A 14,523-nucleotide genomic window follows, 5' to 3' on the forward strand; every position below is an offset into this window, starting at 1 on the left:
TTCTTTTACACAAATGGTATCATACTGAATACTCTGGAGGGGAGGGCAGAGCTCAGTGGTAGAGTGCGTGCTTAGCATGCACGAGATCCTAGGTTCAATCCCCAATACCACTATTTGAAAAATATATTTTTTATATATAAGCCTATATATATAAATCTAATATAAATATATATAAATCTAATTACCTCCCCCAAAAAATAATTAAAAGAAAAAAATTTATAATAAATACTCTTTTTTCACCTAGTTTGTCTAGAGGATGGGTCCACATCCATTCAGGTAAATCTGTCTAAAGGTTTTTGTGGCTGGAAAGCATTGCATTTTATGGATGAATTAGCTGGGGTTGAAGTCAGGCTGATTTCAGATAATATATGCCACTGTCTTGCAGTAGGTTTATAGGTGAAACCTTTAGAACAAAAATGCTTAATTAGAAACCATTAAAACAAACAATTGCTTACAAGAGGCTCGAGGAGACAGCTCTGACGAAAGATACTCTGTCCTTGTATTTTATATGGAACTTCGTTAGACTAATGGTCAAGGTCCCCTCTTCCTGCTGCCCAGTCTCCTCAGTTTTGGAGCCTATAGGCACTTATGCACAAGGGGAAAGGGGGCAAGCTCTCCTGGCAGGGAATTAGCTGTATTCCACTAAGGGAGAGATTTGCCTCAATCTCACCTGCATCAAAGTGATCATTGTTCACAATTATCATGAATTTCCTTTAAATTATGCCCTTTTTGTTCCCTGTGGAGAGCCTGAGGCAGTCAGGGGTTGGGGAAAAGTGGGATCAAATGAAGATGTGAGGGAGCCAGTTCCTTGATGGGAAAGTGGGAAGGGGATGGGAAAGTGGAGAGGAGCAGATATTAAGTGCAGGCAGATTCCACACAGGGTAGCCACCCCTCCACCCCACGAAGGCACTGCCATCCGCCACCACCACCACTTTAAGGCAGCTCATTCGACCTCACCTGCCTGCTCTGAAGCTGCCCTACCTCCCCTTAACACGCAGGTGAGGGGACCTCCCACGGAGTGGTGTTTCCCAGGAGTGAAAGGCACTTCTCTAACCCTGCCTAAGGGAATGCTCTGGCGCTCTAATATCTGGGGTGGCCTGAGTGTTACCCTGAAGATCAGAGACACCAGGCTGCCTGCTCCCCACCCTGGCTCAAGTCAGAATGGGGCCATGTTGTTGCCCTCCATCAAGTAAAAAGCACCCAGAAAAACCTTGTCATGTTGTTTATGGTTTACTTTGATAAGTCAGCATGGGGAGGGTGGTATGTATGTGCGTGCTGGTTTTGATTTATCCCCTAGGGATGGTTGGTTACTATCTTTAATGCAGTGGTCATCTTACTTGACCCATGAGCAGCATTTAAGGCAGTTGTTCATGCCGTCCTCCTTGGAACTCTTTCAGGACAGCACGCTCTCCACGGTTTCTGGCCGCCTTCCAGGACACTCTTTCTCAGCCTCCTTTGCTGGTTCCTCCTCTTTTCTCAGACCTTTAAGTGCCCAGGGATCAATCCTCAGATCTCATCTCCTTTCCATCTCCTCTCATCTTGTTGTCTCATGACTTTAAGTACCATCTCTGCACTGATGACTCCCAAATTTATCTATCCAGCAGGACCTCTCTTCTGAACTTGAAACCTTTCTATCTAATTACCCACTCGTCAGCTCCAGTATCTCACTGGCCCATCAAAATCAATTTGTCCCTCAAAATCTGCTTCTCTCGTTTCCTTCCCCATTTCATCAAATGGCAACCCTACCTTAAAAGTTTTGGTTTTGGCAAACAAACAAATAAACAAACAAAAACAAAAATAACATGACCCTGGAGAGTCATCCTTGACTCTTGTCTTTCACATGTCCCATCTCACTCAGCCTAAAAGCCACAGTCCTTACAGTGGCCCGTGAGCATATCAAGTGTGTGTGACTGAATTCAAGTCCTGTATCCAGACTTGACAGTGAAGTCATGGGGCAGAGTGAGCTTACATTCCCTGCAAAACTCTTATTTGGGGAGGTTACAAATGTTTGGCAAGAATCTAATAATTGAAAAACCAGGTTGGCTAGGGTCGGTCACAATAGCCTTATTTCTTCTCAATCCATTTCTTCAACAACTATTTTCTAAACAGCTACTTTGTCCCAGGCCCTGTTCTAAATGCCAGGGATACAGCTCCGAACAAAATAAACCAAAAGTCTCTGCCCTCTTAGAAGATACATTCTAGTGGGTAAACAGATGGCAAACAAAATAGCAACAAGTAAGTTACATGGTATTACAGGCTAAGTGCTGGGAGCAAACTAAGGCAGGGAAGAGGGGTGCAGGGTATTGGGGAGGGAAGGGACTCCATGTTCCGTGTTGCATAAGGCGTTCAGGGATGGTCTCACTGAGCAGGTGGCATTGGAATAGAGGCCTGGAGGACATGAGGAGTGAGCCAGCGGTGTTTGGAGAAGTGCATGACAGGCCGGGGGAACAGCGAGGGCGATGACGGGGCCCTCGGCAGGAGTTGCGCGCTCTGTTCCTTGTAGCAACACAGTGAGCAAGGAGGAGGGCGTGCCTGGGGTGAAGTGAATGAGGCCAGTAGGAGGAGGTAAGAGCAGAACGGGGGCCAGTCTGGCTCTGGCCACTGAAAACGTCTACTCACATGGCAACCCCAGGAGCAATAAATGTCCCCTGGTCCCCAGAATGAGGTCCCTCCCTTCAACTGTAGTCTCTGAAGGAAACCAGGGCTTCCGTGGATAATCACTGATTCCAGAGCTGGAGCAGGAAATGAACATTTTGTCATACTAGAAAGCAAAGAAGCTTTCAGAGATGCCTGGGTTGTGTCCAAAAGATAGGTTAGGAGCCAATGTAAAGAGACTCTTAATGTTCAAAGATGGAATAATTTGAGCATCTGCAATGGATTGAAGTTCATCAAATATATTAAAATCCATGAGTTTATAATTGTACCAGGAAAAAAAAAACCTCATAGGTCACCTTTGCAGGTTGCTAGGGAACCGACTCATCACTCTGAAAACAAGTTTAAAAAGGGAAAGAATTGAGCATTTGTCTTGTCTTTTCTATATGAACTGTATCTCAGGATAGCTGAATTGTTGTTGAGGAAAAGTTCTTATTTCAGAAGCTTTCCAGCTAATGGTGAAGGAGGAATGGTAGAATTAGAATGCCATACTTTTTCAATCCCTAATGAAATAATAGATCTAAGCGATGATCATCAGTTACTATTAAAAACTATCAAGGGAAAAGCTTATAGGGCACTTTTAAATGAACCGATCAAGCTGGCAATGCCTGAATTCACTAATCAATCCTAACATCACAAAAGAGGAGACAGTGAGACATGTGATCTTGATGTGATGCAATAGGAAGTTTACAGCACCAGCTATGAAGTATCCTTGTCAAAAAATGGAACCTGAACTAATAAAGATCTAACCAGTACCTTTCAGGAAATACAGGGCTTAGGGAAACATGTTGAATGATACCACAGGGATGCAATCAGCACAATGCAGAATATGGGAAATTCTACGGGACAAATGATCCAGTTTCTCCAAAAAATAAATTAAAAGGAAAGACGAAAAGAAGGCAGTTAAAAAAAAATGTAGAAGATATATTAACTGACTACAATGTGTGGACCATGTTTGTATTAAAATACTAATTTTAGAAAAGTGTTAAAAATAATGAGAAATTTGGAGCCTTTGAACACTGAGTATTTGATAACTTAAGGTTTTTAGATATGATACTGATGTTATGGTTATTTTTTTAAAGAGCCCTTATCTTTCAGAGATACAATTCTAAAATAGGTGTTGGTGAAATGATGTGACATCTGGGACTAATTTCACAATAATCCAGGTGGATGTAGAGAAGCAGGGTTTCCACATGTTGATGACTGTTGAGGCTTGGCAGTGGTCCATTACATTATTTTCTGTTTTGTAATCTTTGAAATGTCCCATAATACAAAGTATAAAAAAGAGGGAGCAGCACGTCCAGAGGAGTCATCAGGAAAGATTTCCTATGACAAATGGGAATAATCCTATTTTCTAACTGCAGGGCAACAAATAAGTCATCCTTCAGCACAGTTTCTCCTTAGTGAGTAGTAACTTAGAGGAGACCCCCAAGAGCTGGGCAGGTCATACACTGCATGACGCCAGGGAACCGCAGCGCCTGTGTGAATGGTGCCCTCTGGACCCGTGCAGCATGACAGCTTTTGGCCGGAGCCTGGTCACCTCAAGCTATCTCTGAGTTTGGACTCCTTAGGCCTAACTAGGGCTATTTCATCAGGACCCGGCCTTCAAGTCTCTGCTAAGGTCAATAGGTAGTAATGGTGTAAATCGTATTAGCTTTTAAAATTGGTATTTCCACGAATACATTTTTCCTAATGACAAAATTCCCATGTGTATTAGGATAAACTAACAAGCAACTCTCAGATATCAGTAATTTAACAAAATTAAGGTTTATTTCTTGCTTCCATCACAGTCCAGTGTAGGGGGGGTAGAGAAAGGACATCCAGCCTCTTGCTCTTTCAAGCTCCATCCATCCAGGGCCTCTGTTACCACCTCCAAAAAACCCTTCTGCTTTTTCTGCTGCAAGGGAGGGAAGAGCTTCTTCACCTGAATGGCCTCTGACAGGAGGCAGCACATACAACCTGCACTCACAGCCCATCAGTGAGAACAGGTTCAGGAGCAGAGCACTGAGGAGGCAATGCTGGTGTTTGGGAATAACCAGCTAGTCTCAGCCACACCATGTGAGGCAGCAATGCCTCATTCCAGTTAAATTAACAGCCCGCACTGCAGCATGCCAGCACGAACAGGACAAGTCCCTGGCCCCTCAGAGAGGGGAGGGAGAGGGAGATTTCCGGTGGGATGCTTTCCTGGTGCTTTTATAATTTCGTGTATGTTTGCTTCTTACTCCACCTGCCAGGTGGTAACTGCTTTCGGGACAGGAAAATTTGGAAGGGAAAGTATTCAGTTCTATTCCTTTTACTAGCTGGAGGCCCAGGGGGCTTTAGCTTCAAGGATTTGGTGATTCCCTGGAGACCGTAAGTAAATTTTGTGTTTGTGTGCAGTGTTTTTGGGAAAAGGGTCTACAGTTTGGCACATAGAAGGTATTCATTAGAAATTCCCTCTAAAAACTCAAAAAGGGGTCTGTATTACTCAGTGTTCTCCAGAGAAACAGAACCAATAGCATGTATAGATATACAAATTTATTTTAGGGAATTGGCCCACACAAGTCTAAAACCTTCAGGGTGAGCTGTCAGGCTGAGGACTCAGGAGGAGCTGATACCACAGTTCAAGTCCAAAGGCTGTTGAGCTGGAGAATTCCTTCTTGCTCAGGGGAGGACAGTCTTGTTCTAGTCAGGTCTTCACCTGATTGGATGAGGCTCATCCACATTCCAGAGGACAGTTGGCTTTACTCAAAGTCCACCTATTTAAATGTTAATCTCATCCAAAAGCACCCTCATGGAAACATCCAGAATAATGTTTGACCACATATCTGGGCGCTGTGGCCCAGCCGGGTTTATGCATAAAATTAACCATTACAGGATCCTTGAACCAAACAAAGGGTAGAGATTAGGAACTACTGTTCTAAGAAATTTCCACCGTTCTCCTTCCTGCCCTCTAGTCAGGCTTCAGTGCCCACCCTGACTTCTGTGCTTAGCCCTGGAAGAGCTTACCTATTCTGGTGCCATGTTGAAAATCCACCTCGCAGCTCTCTTCTATTCCACACTGAAAGAATTGGGGAGGAATTCCCAATTCAGCTTTAGTAAATGTTAAATAATGTTAAAAGAAAGCATTTCTTTTCTCCTGGGGGTGAAAAAAAGTTTCAACCAAACCTCCAGAGATGTTTCTTCATCAAAACATTTTAGTTTTCCCACCCTGTATGCGTCAATGATAGTATAATTGGCTAAGGTATGTATCTTTAATGTTTGTACCTTACATCCCTCCTTCTAGTCGTTTGTCTTGAATAAATCCCCCAGCTAAATGAAGTGCCTCAAAATCACAGATTCTATTTTATTCCTTTGCAATTCTGTACCGTGTTGAACGTGCTGCTGGCACAGGCAAGAGCACTGATTAACAGCCAGTGTCGTCACGTTCCGTTTTATTCGACTCCTCCTCCGTGTTAAACCACCAGCTAGCCCTGGTATTAAAAATAGCCCAGATTTATCTTTCAGGATCGTCACCTAACTTTGACATCTCTACTGTGCCTTCACAGAAAGAGCTTCACGTAAAGAAAACTGAGGCAGGTTTGGGGAAAAAATTTCGTCTTACATTGTGGCTATTTCTTAGCATAGGTAAAGTCTGGTGATTTAATGCAGATATTCTCTCCTATCCTCCTCAGCCTAACTTAACTTTCATCTGAAAGAGTCCAGTGGGTTCTGTCTGGAAGAAAAGGGCTCTTTCTGCCCCTAATTCCACAGTGGCCCCTACTTGCACTGTACTGCAGTATGGCTGGGACTTCCCTTCTCTGCCCTCGGAAAGAAAGGATGTTCTGTTTTGTAAAGTACTGAGGGACCTAGATGGGTCAACACTGCTCTATTAATATAAAATGAGATTATTCACCAGCTGTTGTTTCATTGCTTTCAGCAGAGCCATTGAAACATTTACAAAACAGCAAAGTGTTCCAGATGGGAGGGGCCATTATTCAAAATCCAGACCACCCAGTGGGCACATCAGGTAATGGGCTTTGCCTCTGACCTGGGCAGAAATTCAATAACACAACAAGGGTTTTGCACGATAGTTCTATGCCCTTTGGGAAACCACGGCATTCCCCCTTTCCTCCCCACTGACTTCTTTTTCCCCACCATTTTCCCCATTTTTCTTGTATGACCATAGATCTCCCTAAAAATCTATTCAAAAGGAGTTACTGGATAAAGTTAAAGGAAAACCAAATACAGTTTAAAAGATAGAAAATGTTGTTTTGATAGAAAAATTGTCTTTTAGAACCCAAAACATGACCTACTATGTGTTGGGTTTTCATAGACTCATAGAACACTATCCAAGATGGGAGGGAGAATGTCAGGGGAAGGGCTCTGTCTGGAACAGCAAACTCAAACTTCATGTGCACGCAGACCACCTGCACATCCTGGGAAAATGCAGATCCTGATTCCGGAAGCCTGGAGAGGGGCCCAAGAATCTGCATTTCTGAAAGACAGCTACAGGATGGACAAGTCTTGGAGTGGCAAGGTTTAGATTCAGTGTTGTTCCCATTTTGCAGTGCATCTCTCAATTTGCCTAAGCTAGAGAAACTACAGTCCAGACAAATGATCAGGGAGACAAAACTGTTCTTAAAACTGAATTTTTATTTATTATACTTAGTTACAGAAGCATATGTGAGAATAGAGCATCGTATAGTATCCATTAAAAAAAATGGTTCTCTTCCTTCCACTGATGGATCATTCAACCTTGATCATGACTTCTGTTGATTTTCTACTGAAATACAAGTACAGGACACCGATTCTCTATTTGGATCCAGTGTACTAACCTTTCCCATGAAATAATGTGTTTTCTGGGAATTTCCTGGAAGGCATCTTGGTCTTGTTGTGGGGAAGGTCAGGTCTGCCAGTTAGGAGCTGAGAGATCTTGGACAAATCGCTTAACCTCTCTGATCCTTAGTTTCTGCACCTAAAAGAATAGGAGAGAGAATTTTAAAAATTTTAATGTTTTTAAGTGGGAAAATAGAACTATCTACCTCACAGGATTATTGTAAGCTTTAAGATAATATATGCAAATTACTTACTACATTGCATGAAGTAACATACATAAGCCATGTGAAGTGTTCCATAAACCAAGCTTCAAAACAAACAAAATCCTGAAATTTACATTTAGAATGGCTAAAATGTTTTCCTGTAAACCAGCTTGGAAGGAAATCTTTTCAAAACGTTTCCCCCACCCTACCTTGTGTAACGGTGTGTTCCGAATTCAATTTAGCTCTTTCCTCATGACTCAGGGTCCTTGTTTTGAATGTGAGTGACTGCACTGACCAGGAACACAGGCATGACCTCAGTCAGGGCGATGATGATCTTGGTTTTTCTGTCATCCCCCCTCTCACCCCTCTCCCCGACTAGCACTCCCACAGCCTTCTCTTCATACTTCCATAATAGCTCTTACCACACGGAGGCAAAAATATCTATTTACCCAGCTTCTTGGCCTCAGACCTTCTTTTTCGGGGCAGAGGCCAGGTCCTCAGTGAATCTTTGCTGTTGAATAAAGATCTCCCCAGGCCCCATTTAAAGGGTTGGGTGTCAGGAACTCAGAAGCACAACTTGTGTTCATTCATTCAGATACTTTAAAACGCCTTCATGTTCTCAGCCAAGTGCTAAAAAGCACTGCTCTGTTTTATCTTTTAAAGATAGCCAAGGACAGAAATTACATCCCTCCTTAGAATCTTGTGATGGTTTTTAATTATTACAGGGCCAAGAAGTTATTTAGCCTTCTGGTAAATTTTAAACCCATTCTGGCTTCTTTGGCCCTTTGTTTTGGTTCTTTGTTCTGCTTTCATTGGCAGCAAGGACATTGGAGCCAGACAGCCCTGGATTGAAACACTGATCTACAGTGTGGTGGTTGCTGGACTCTGGGCAAGTCACTTCAAGACTCTGCTTCTCAGTTTCCAAATCTGTATGTTGGGCTAATAACACTCAGTCTGCAGAATTACTGTGTGTATGCAGATGGCAGGAAAGGTATTTCCAGAAGTCCTTTTAGGGAGGAGTTTTAATATCCTCTGCTTTGATAATCCCAGCAGGGTCAGGGGGGCTCCCTAAGTAATATTAGATGTCTGTGAGCTAGACTTCCAGGAGCATGGCCTGTTAACAGTTGGGCATTTTACTCTGCAAAGCACAGAAGTGAGCAGGACACCAAGCTGCTTTGTATAGCCAAGACTGGTGGATCTCTTCTCAACAACCATCCTCTTCCACCCTTTGTCTTTGCTGCCAGAACCCACTTTCCAACTCCAGAGACTAAAAATGCTAATATTTGTTACTATGAGTCTATAACTTATCCCTAGTAGATGAGTTTAAAGATAAATCTTCTGAGATATTTCTGAGAAACGTTTCCCTTTCTGATTTAGGGTGGGAGGCAGGGGACGTAAAGAGAAATGTTTCTCTTCCTACCTTTAGATGTAGTTATCTGCAGGTATAATTCCTTGAGCTCTGGCAGCCATCTTGTGACCATGAAGGACAACTCTGAAGATGAAAATCCACAGAGGTAAGGCAGAAAGCACCGGTTGGGTGCTTGATGACATTGCTGTGCCTCTGAATTAACTAAACCTGGAAAAGATACCTTCAGAGATGATAAACCTTATTGTTTAAGCTATATTTACTTGCATATTCTGTTACATGTTACTCTATTATACGTTCAATATAAAATTGAGGAGGCTAAGCCTGGGAGGTGGGAAGAAAAGGAGGAGACATAATGGTAGCACAGCAGAAGAGGACATCAGAGAAAAGCCACTTCTGTTGAAGATTTTTGACTTTTATTGGATGTGCAGTGTAGAACTCTGTTGCACTCCTCTGGGGAGGAATCAGCACATCCCACATTACTTGCAAATACTTTTAGTGCTAATGAATTGCTCTGTGGTACTTGAGGAAGGGTTGAAATCTACATCAAGAATGGTGCCTGATGAAAACAGGGACTTTCCTGGGAATAGCAGTACCTCTAGGTTATGTAAGGTCTAGAGATCCTATCTGTCAAGCATCTAGAATGATGCCTAGAATTTAGGAGATACGCAATAAATGATAGATGCCATTATTACCTCATATTACCCATGTTATTATCTCAGTTCCTGATTTGTAGCCAGAAGAGAGGCAGAAAGTAGATGTTCATGGGTGGGGCTGTAATTGGGGGCAGACCCAGTAGTAGGCTTGAAGAAGAAGCTCTGTGATGAAGGCTGTATAAAGACAGCAAGGAGCTGAGCATCACTTGGCAGCAGCCCTGGCAGGTGAGCAGGGAAGTCCATCAGAGCTACCATGACCCTACAGGTGGGGCAATAGGCTGGATTAAGAGGCTAGAGGGAGAGGGAAATGGGGAGTTGTTGTTCAATGGGTATAAAGTTTCAGTCATGTAGGATGAAGAAGTTGGGGAGATCTGTTGCACAGCAAGGTACAAGTAACACTACTGTACACTGAAAAATGGGTAAGGTGGTAAATTTCATCTTATATGTTTCTTACTATGATTTTTAAAAAGGGGAGGATCCCAGTTACTAAAACTAAGGCCCATAATCAGAACAGGCTCAAGAGAAGCCTGATAATTGTTTGGAGAGAGGCTTCCAGAGTTTCCCCTGATTAGAAAAGACCTGGTCCTGGATCTCAGGTTGAGGCTCAAGAGTGGTATAATCCTATATTGTGTGCATGTGTGCATCTATGTATCTCCTTATCTTAACCTATCAAAAGGGCCTTGAGTGTTAACCTAATTTATCCTGACAGCTATGTGGAGCCTTCAAAGCTAGGGACTTGCTTTGGACAATGGGGTATGAAAGGACATAGTGTAGACACCATTTGAACTGAGGGTTTAGGGGCTATTGTGGATGCTTCCACCTACTTTCTTGCTTTTTTCTGTTCTGCCACAGGAATGGCATGTCTCAAATAGGGGTTGGTCCTGCAGCCTTGGTCCCAGAATGTGAAAACATATGGAGCAGAAGCAGAGCCTTCACCGATGGGATGGCAGACGTGATGGCAGAGCAAGGAACACTGGTTGTTACAAGCCACTGGGAGCAGGAAGTCCATCCTTACTGTGGTAAAGCTGACTACTAAATCTGGACTATCGCCCATTGCCAATACACAGAATCAGGAAAAATAATAATATATCGTTGTTTTAAGCCACTACATGTTAGGGTCCTTAAAAGGTAAGAATAGACAGGAATATCCTGTAAAGAAGGGATGTCAGCTTGATTTAAGGCATAGAAAGAGAGAAGGTAAATTTGAGAAACTTAAAGGAGTATATTTGAACTCTTTCAATCACTAATGATAGAACTTAAGCAAAAAATAAACTCTGTTGGCTAAAGGCACTGAAAAGGGTTTAGGAGTCAAATGATGTCACAGGGTTGTTTCCATTTCTTGACTCTACCTTCTCTTCGTTGGGTTGGTACCCTGAACTCCATACAGTGAATTCCAGCACCCTGGAGTACAGCATCTCTAGGCTTATGTCTTCCCAGGTTCAAGTTCAGTAGAAAGAGAGCTTCTTTTCTGATCCTGCCTACAAAAGTCCTGAGATTCACTCTGAATAGACTGGCTGAGGTTATAGGCCACCCCTGAGACCGTCCGTAGGCTGGGTAGAGAGGTCAGTGGCTGCACAAAAGGGTGTACTGGTTATGGGTCTTTCTGTTTAAAACTCTAACAGATTTCTTAAAGGGGGAATTTATTCATTCACATAAAGAAAAGAAAGATAAAGAAAGAAAGAAATTAAGAGAGAAAGAAAGAGAGAAAGAAAGGAAGGAAGGAAGAAAGGAAGGAAGGAAGGAAGAAAGGAAGGAAGGAAGGAAAGAAGGAAGATTGAAAGATCCACGGACTATTCCAACTTTAAGTGCAGTTTGATTTTAGAGCTAAAAGAATGAGACCAGGATTCACCTCTTGACTCTTCAAAATTACTGCCAGCTGAGATACTCTTCCTACTAGGGATTTTGTAAACCAAGGAGCAGGGGGTTTGATGACAATAATAGGCTCCAATCAAATGTTTGGGGTTCTTTTTAGCTGATTTCTGCAAACAACCATAGCTATAAGATATTCGTCTTGGTCTACAATCGTAGGTTTTTGTGTAGTAAGGGATTGGTGTGTGTGTAAGTTCGTCATTGTTCCAACTGCCCACAGAGGCAAGAGTGTGAAATGAATCCAGGTTGCCCAAGCTTAGATCCTGGCTCTCACAGTGATCAGCTGTGTGACTTTGGCTGAGTCATTTTTACTCCCCTGTGACTCCATTAACACGTGTGTAAAATGGGAAACAATATTATCTACCTACTTTGTAGGGTCGTTAATAACACAAGTGAATCACTTAAACAGTGCTTAGAACATGGTAAGTGCTCAATGTTAGTAGTCATTATTCTCATTTCTACAGTAAACAAATGACTACTAATGAAGACTGTTTTTCAGAATTATGGCTATTTCATATGGCAGGGCTTGGCTTGGTTCAGATTTTTCTCTTGGCAGTGAGTGACTAGAATAGAATCTGCTCATATTGTGGATCAGAAAATATTTTTACAGTATTTTTCTATGTATTTTTTAAAAATTTTTTGGGGGGAGTTCATTAGGTCTATTTATTATTATTATTATTATTATTATTATTATTATTATTATTATTATTATTATTAATTATTATTATTATTACTACTACTACTACTACTATTTTAAAGGAGGTACTGGCGGTTGAGCCCAGGACCTCATGCATGCTAAGCATGCACTCTATCACTTGAGCTATACCCTCCCCCTTTCTATGTATTTTCAATGTATTCATCTGCCCCAGCCGTGTTCCCATCAGTTACTGGGCTATAATCTTCCAAGAGAGATAACTCCCTTCATTGTTCTTCTTTGATATGAAAGAATACCTAAGCAAAGCTCAACTAAAGTTGAAGGAGAAACAAACTAAAGGCTTCTTTAATTAGTCTATTTTGCAACACAGCTTTGAATGTAAGGAGAGAGTATTGTTCTCTGTCTAATCGTCTCATTGCATAATCTTGCTTCTCCTTTTTTTTTCGTTGAGAAGCTTAGAAAAACCGGAATTTCCAAGTAAGTGTGACGTTAGCAATTCATATCATGATGAGTTGTAAGTTACTCATAGCTTCTCCTGGTTATTTTTGTTTGGGTTGTTTTGTGTAGTTGTGGTTGATAGAACAATTGTCCTGTGAGTCTGGAATTATCTTGGCTCTGGCTGCTCGCATTCCTAACTGTAATGTGTCCCTCTGTGAGAGTGGCGGGGATTAAGCTCTGCGGGCACATTGCCCACGGCTGGCTCTCTCAGTTTCGGATGCTGTTATACAAGGCTCCATATTGATCTGAAAGTGGGGAGAGTGGGTGGGGCTGGAGAGACGCTTAGATAAATTGAAGCACTTTCAAAAGTGCTGGAATGTGCAACTTGCATGGATTTTATCCCCAAGCTAAAGGGTGATGGGGAGAGGGGAGTGGGAATTTTGTCTCATTTGCTCTGCAAGCCAGACTTAGATCACCAATAGACTTCCTGTTCAAATGCAAACATTTGCTTAACATGTTCCTGAATTAAATTTTAAGGATGGTTTGGAAATCAGAAATCTCCTGGGTCAATTTATGGGTTTCATCAGTTACCCACGTCTTAGGTTTCTCCAGGGCAATTCAACTTCTTTTTCTCCTATAGAATTTTGATGTCATAAGTAAGGAAACAAAAATAGGAATGTCTTATGATGTTTTTAAATTGTTGATTTAATTTAATCTGTTTGACTAGCCAGCAAGATTTATTGAGTCCTCATGGTATGAAGAAGATTTGAATTTGAGTCTCAAAAGCTTGGATTTTTTATCCCTAAGCGTTAATAATCATAGTTTTATTAAGCAATCAAAATGTGCTGGCCATTAACTGACTATAGGTGTAGGTATTTCTAGCTCTACTTTATAATTTAAATAACTGAAGTTTTGGAGGTTTAAAAACTTCCTAGTAAAAGATGGGAATTGAACACAGATCTGTCTGTTGCTAACTAAATCTGTGTTCATTCTAAGGCAGTGCTGTCCCATGGAACTTTCTGTGATAGCTGTTCTGTATCATTGTGGTCCAAAATGGTAGCCACTATATTGGTGGCTATTGAGCCCTTAAAATGAGACTAGTGTAACTGAGGAAATCAGTTTTTAATTTTATTTAATTTTAATCAATCTTAATTTAAATTTTATAGCCACATGGGGCTACTGGCTGCACAGCTGTAGGATATCACATTGTCTGGTCTATAAACGCTCAAGCTACTGTAATCTCATGCACAGTAGATCTGGATATCGAAGAGAGCAAATGTGAACAAGTAGTTGGAGAAAAAAATAACCTTTTATCTAAAGCAAAGTCATTTAAATTGCAATATTTAAAGGGAGATAGACCTCAAAGTTAAGAGACTGAAAATTTAGGTAGGAAAAACTTCTTTTGGAAAACTTCTATTGTATATTTTACTTAGGGATTATGAATGTATTGGTAGTGTTAAGGGACATAGCAATTTGAAAACTTGGGAAAAATTTTTGCCTAGAACTATATTCTTACTGAAAGACCCAGTTCTCTAGGCATTTTCCAATCTAGAGAATCACAAATTCCCCAATTAGTAGAAACATAGGAGTATGTTTACAGTCAAAGTAATTAACCAAGCTTTTTTGATTTCTATTTTCAGGTGTCTCCTGCCTCCAGTTATCCTGTTTTCCATGAGTGGTTTTAGAGCTGAATATTTACAAATGAGAGCCTTTAATGCTAAATATTAATAAACAGATTACATCTCCTACAAAGAGTGATATGCAAACAAAACATAGATGCTTACTTAATAGAACTCTACATGGTAACCCCCCTTTTGTCTGACCTCTGTACTTACGATTCGTCTGGCTGGGTTGTCTCCTAGCTCTGCTGACTGGACTGTAAATTCT

General features: G+C 41.5%; 1 long non-coding RNA gene across 1 annotated transcript; it reads right to left on the reverse strand.

Moving 5' to 3' along the window:
• Window positions 1-7,246: 7,246 nt before the first annotated feature.
• Window positions 7,247-10,978, reverse strand: LOC141579755 (uncharacterized). Its single transcript, XR_012511690.1, has 2 exons — window positions 9,073-10,978; window positions 7,247-7,588 (listed from the first exon to the last, which is right to left on the reverse strand). It is a non-coding gene; the product is annotated as an uncharacterized LOC141579755 (long non-coding RNA).
• Between the last annotated feature and the right edge of the window lie 3,545 nt (window positions 10,979-14,523).

This window comes from Camelus bactrianus, chromosome 14 (assembly GCF_048773025.1).
Source record: "Camelus bactrianus isolate YW-2024 breed Bactrian camel chromosome 14, ASM4877302v1, whole genome shotgun sequence".
Lineage (NCBI taxonomy): Eukaryota > Metazoa > Chordata > Mammalia > Artiodactyla > Camelidae > Camelus > Camelus bactrianus.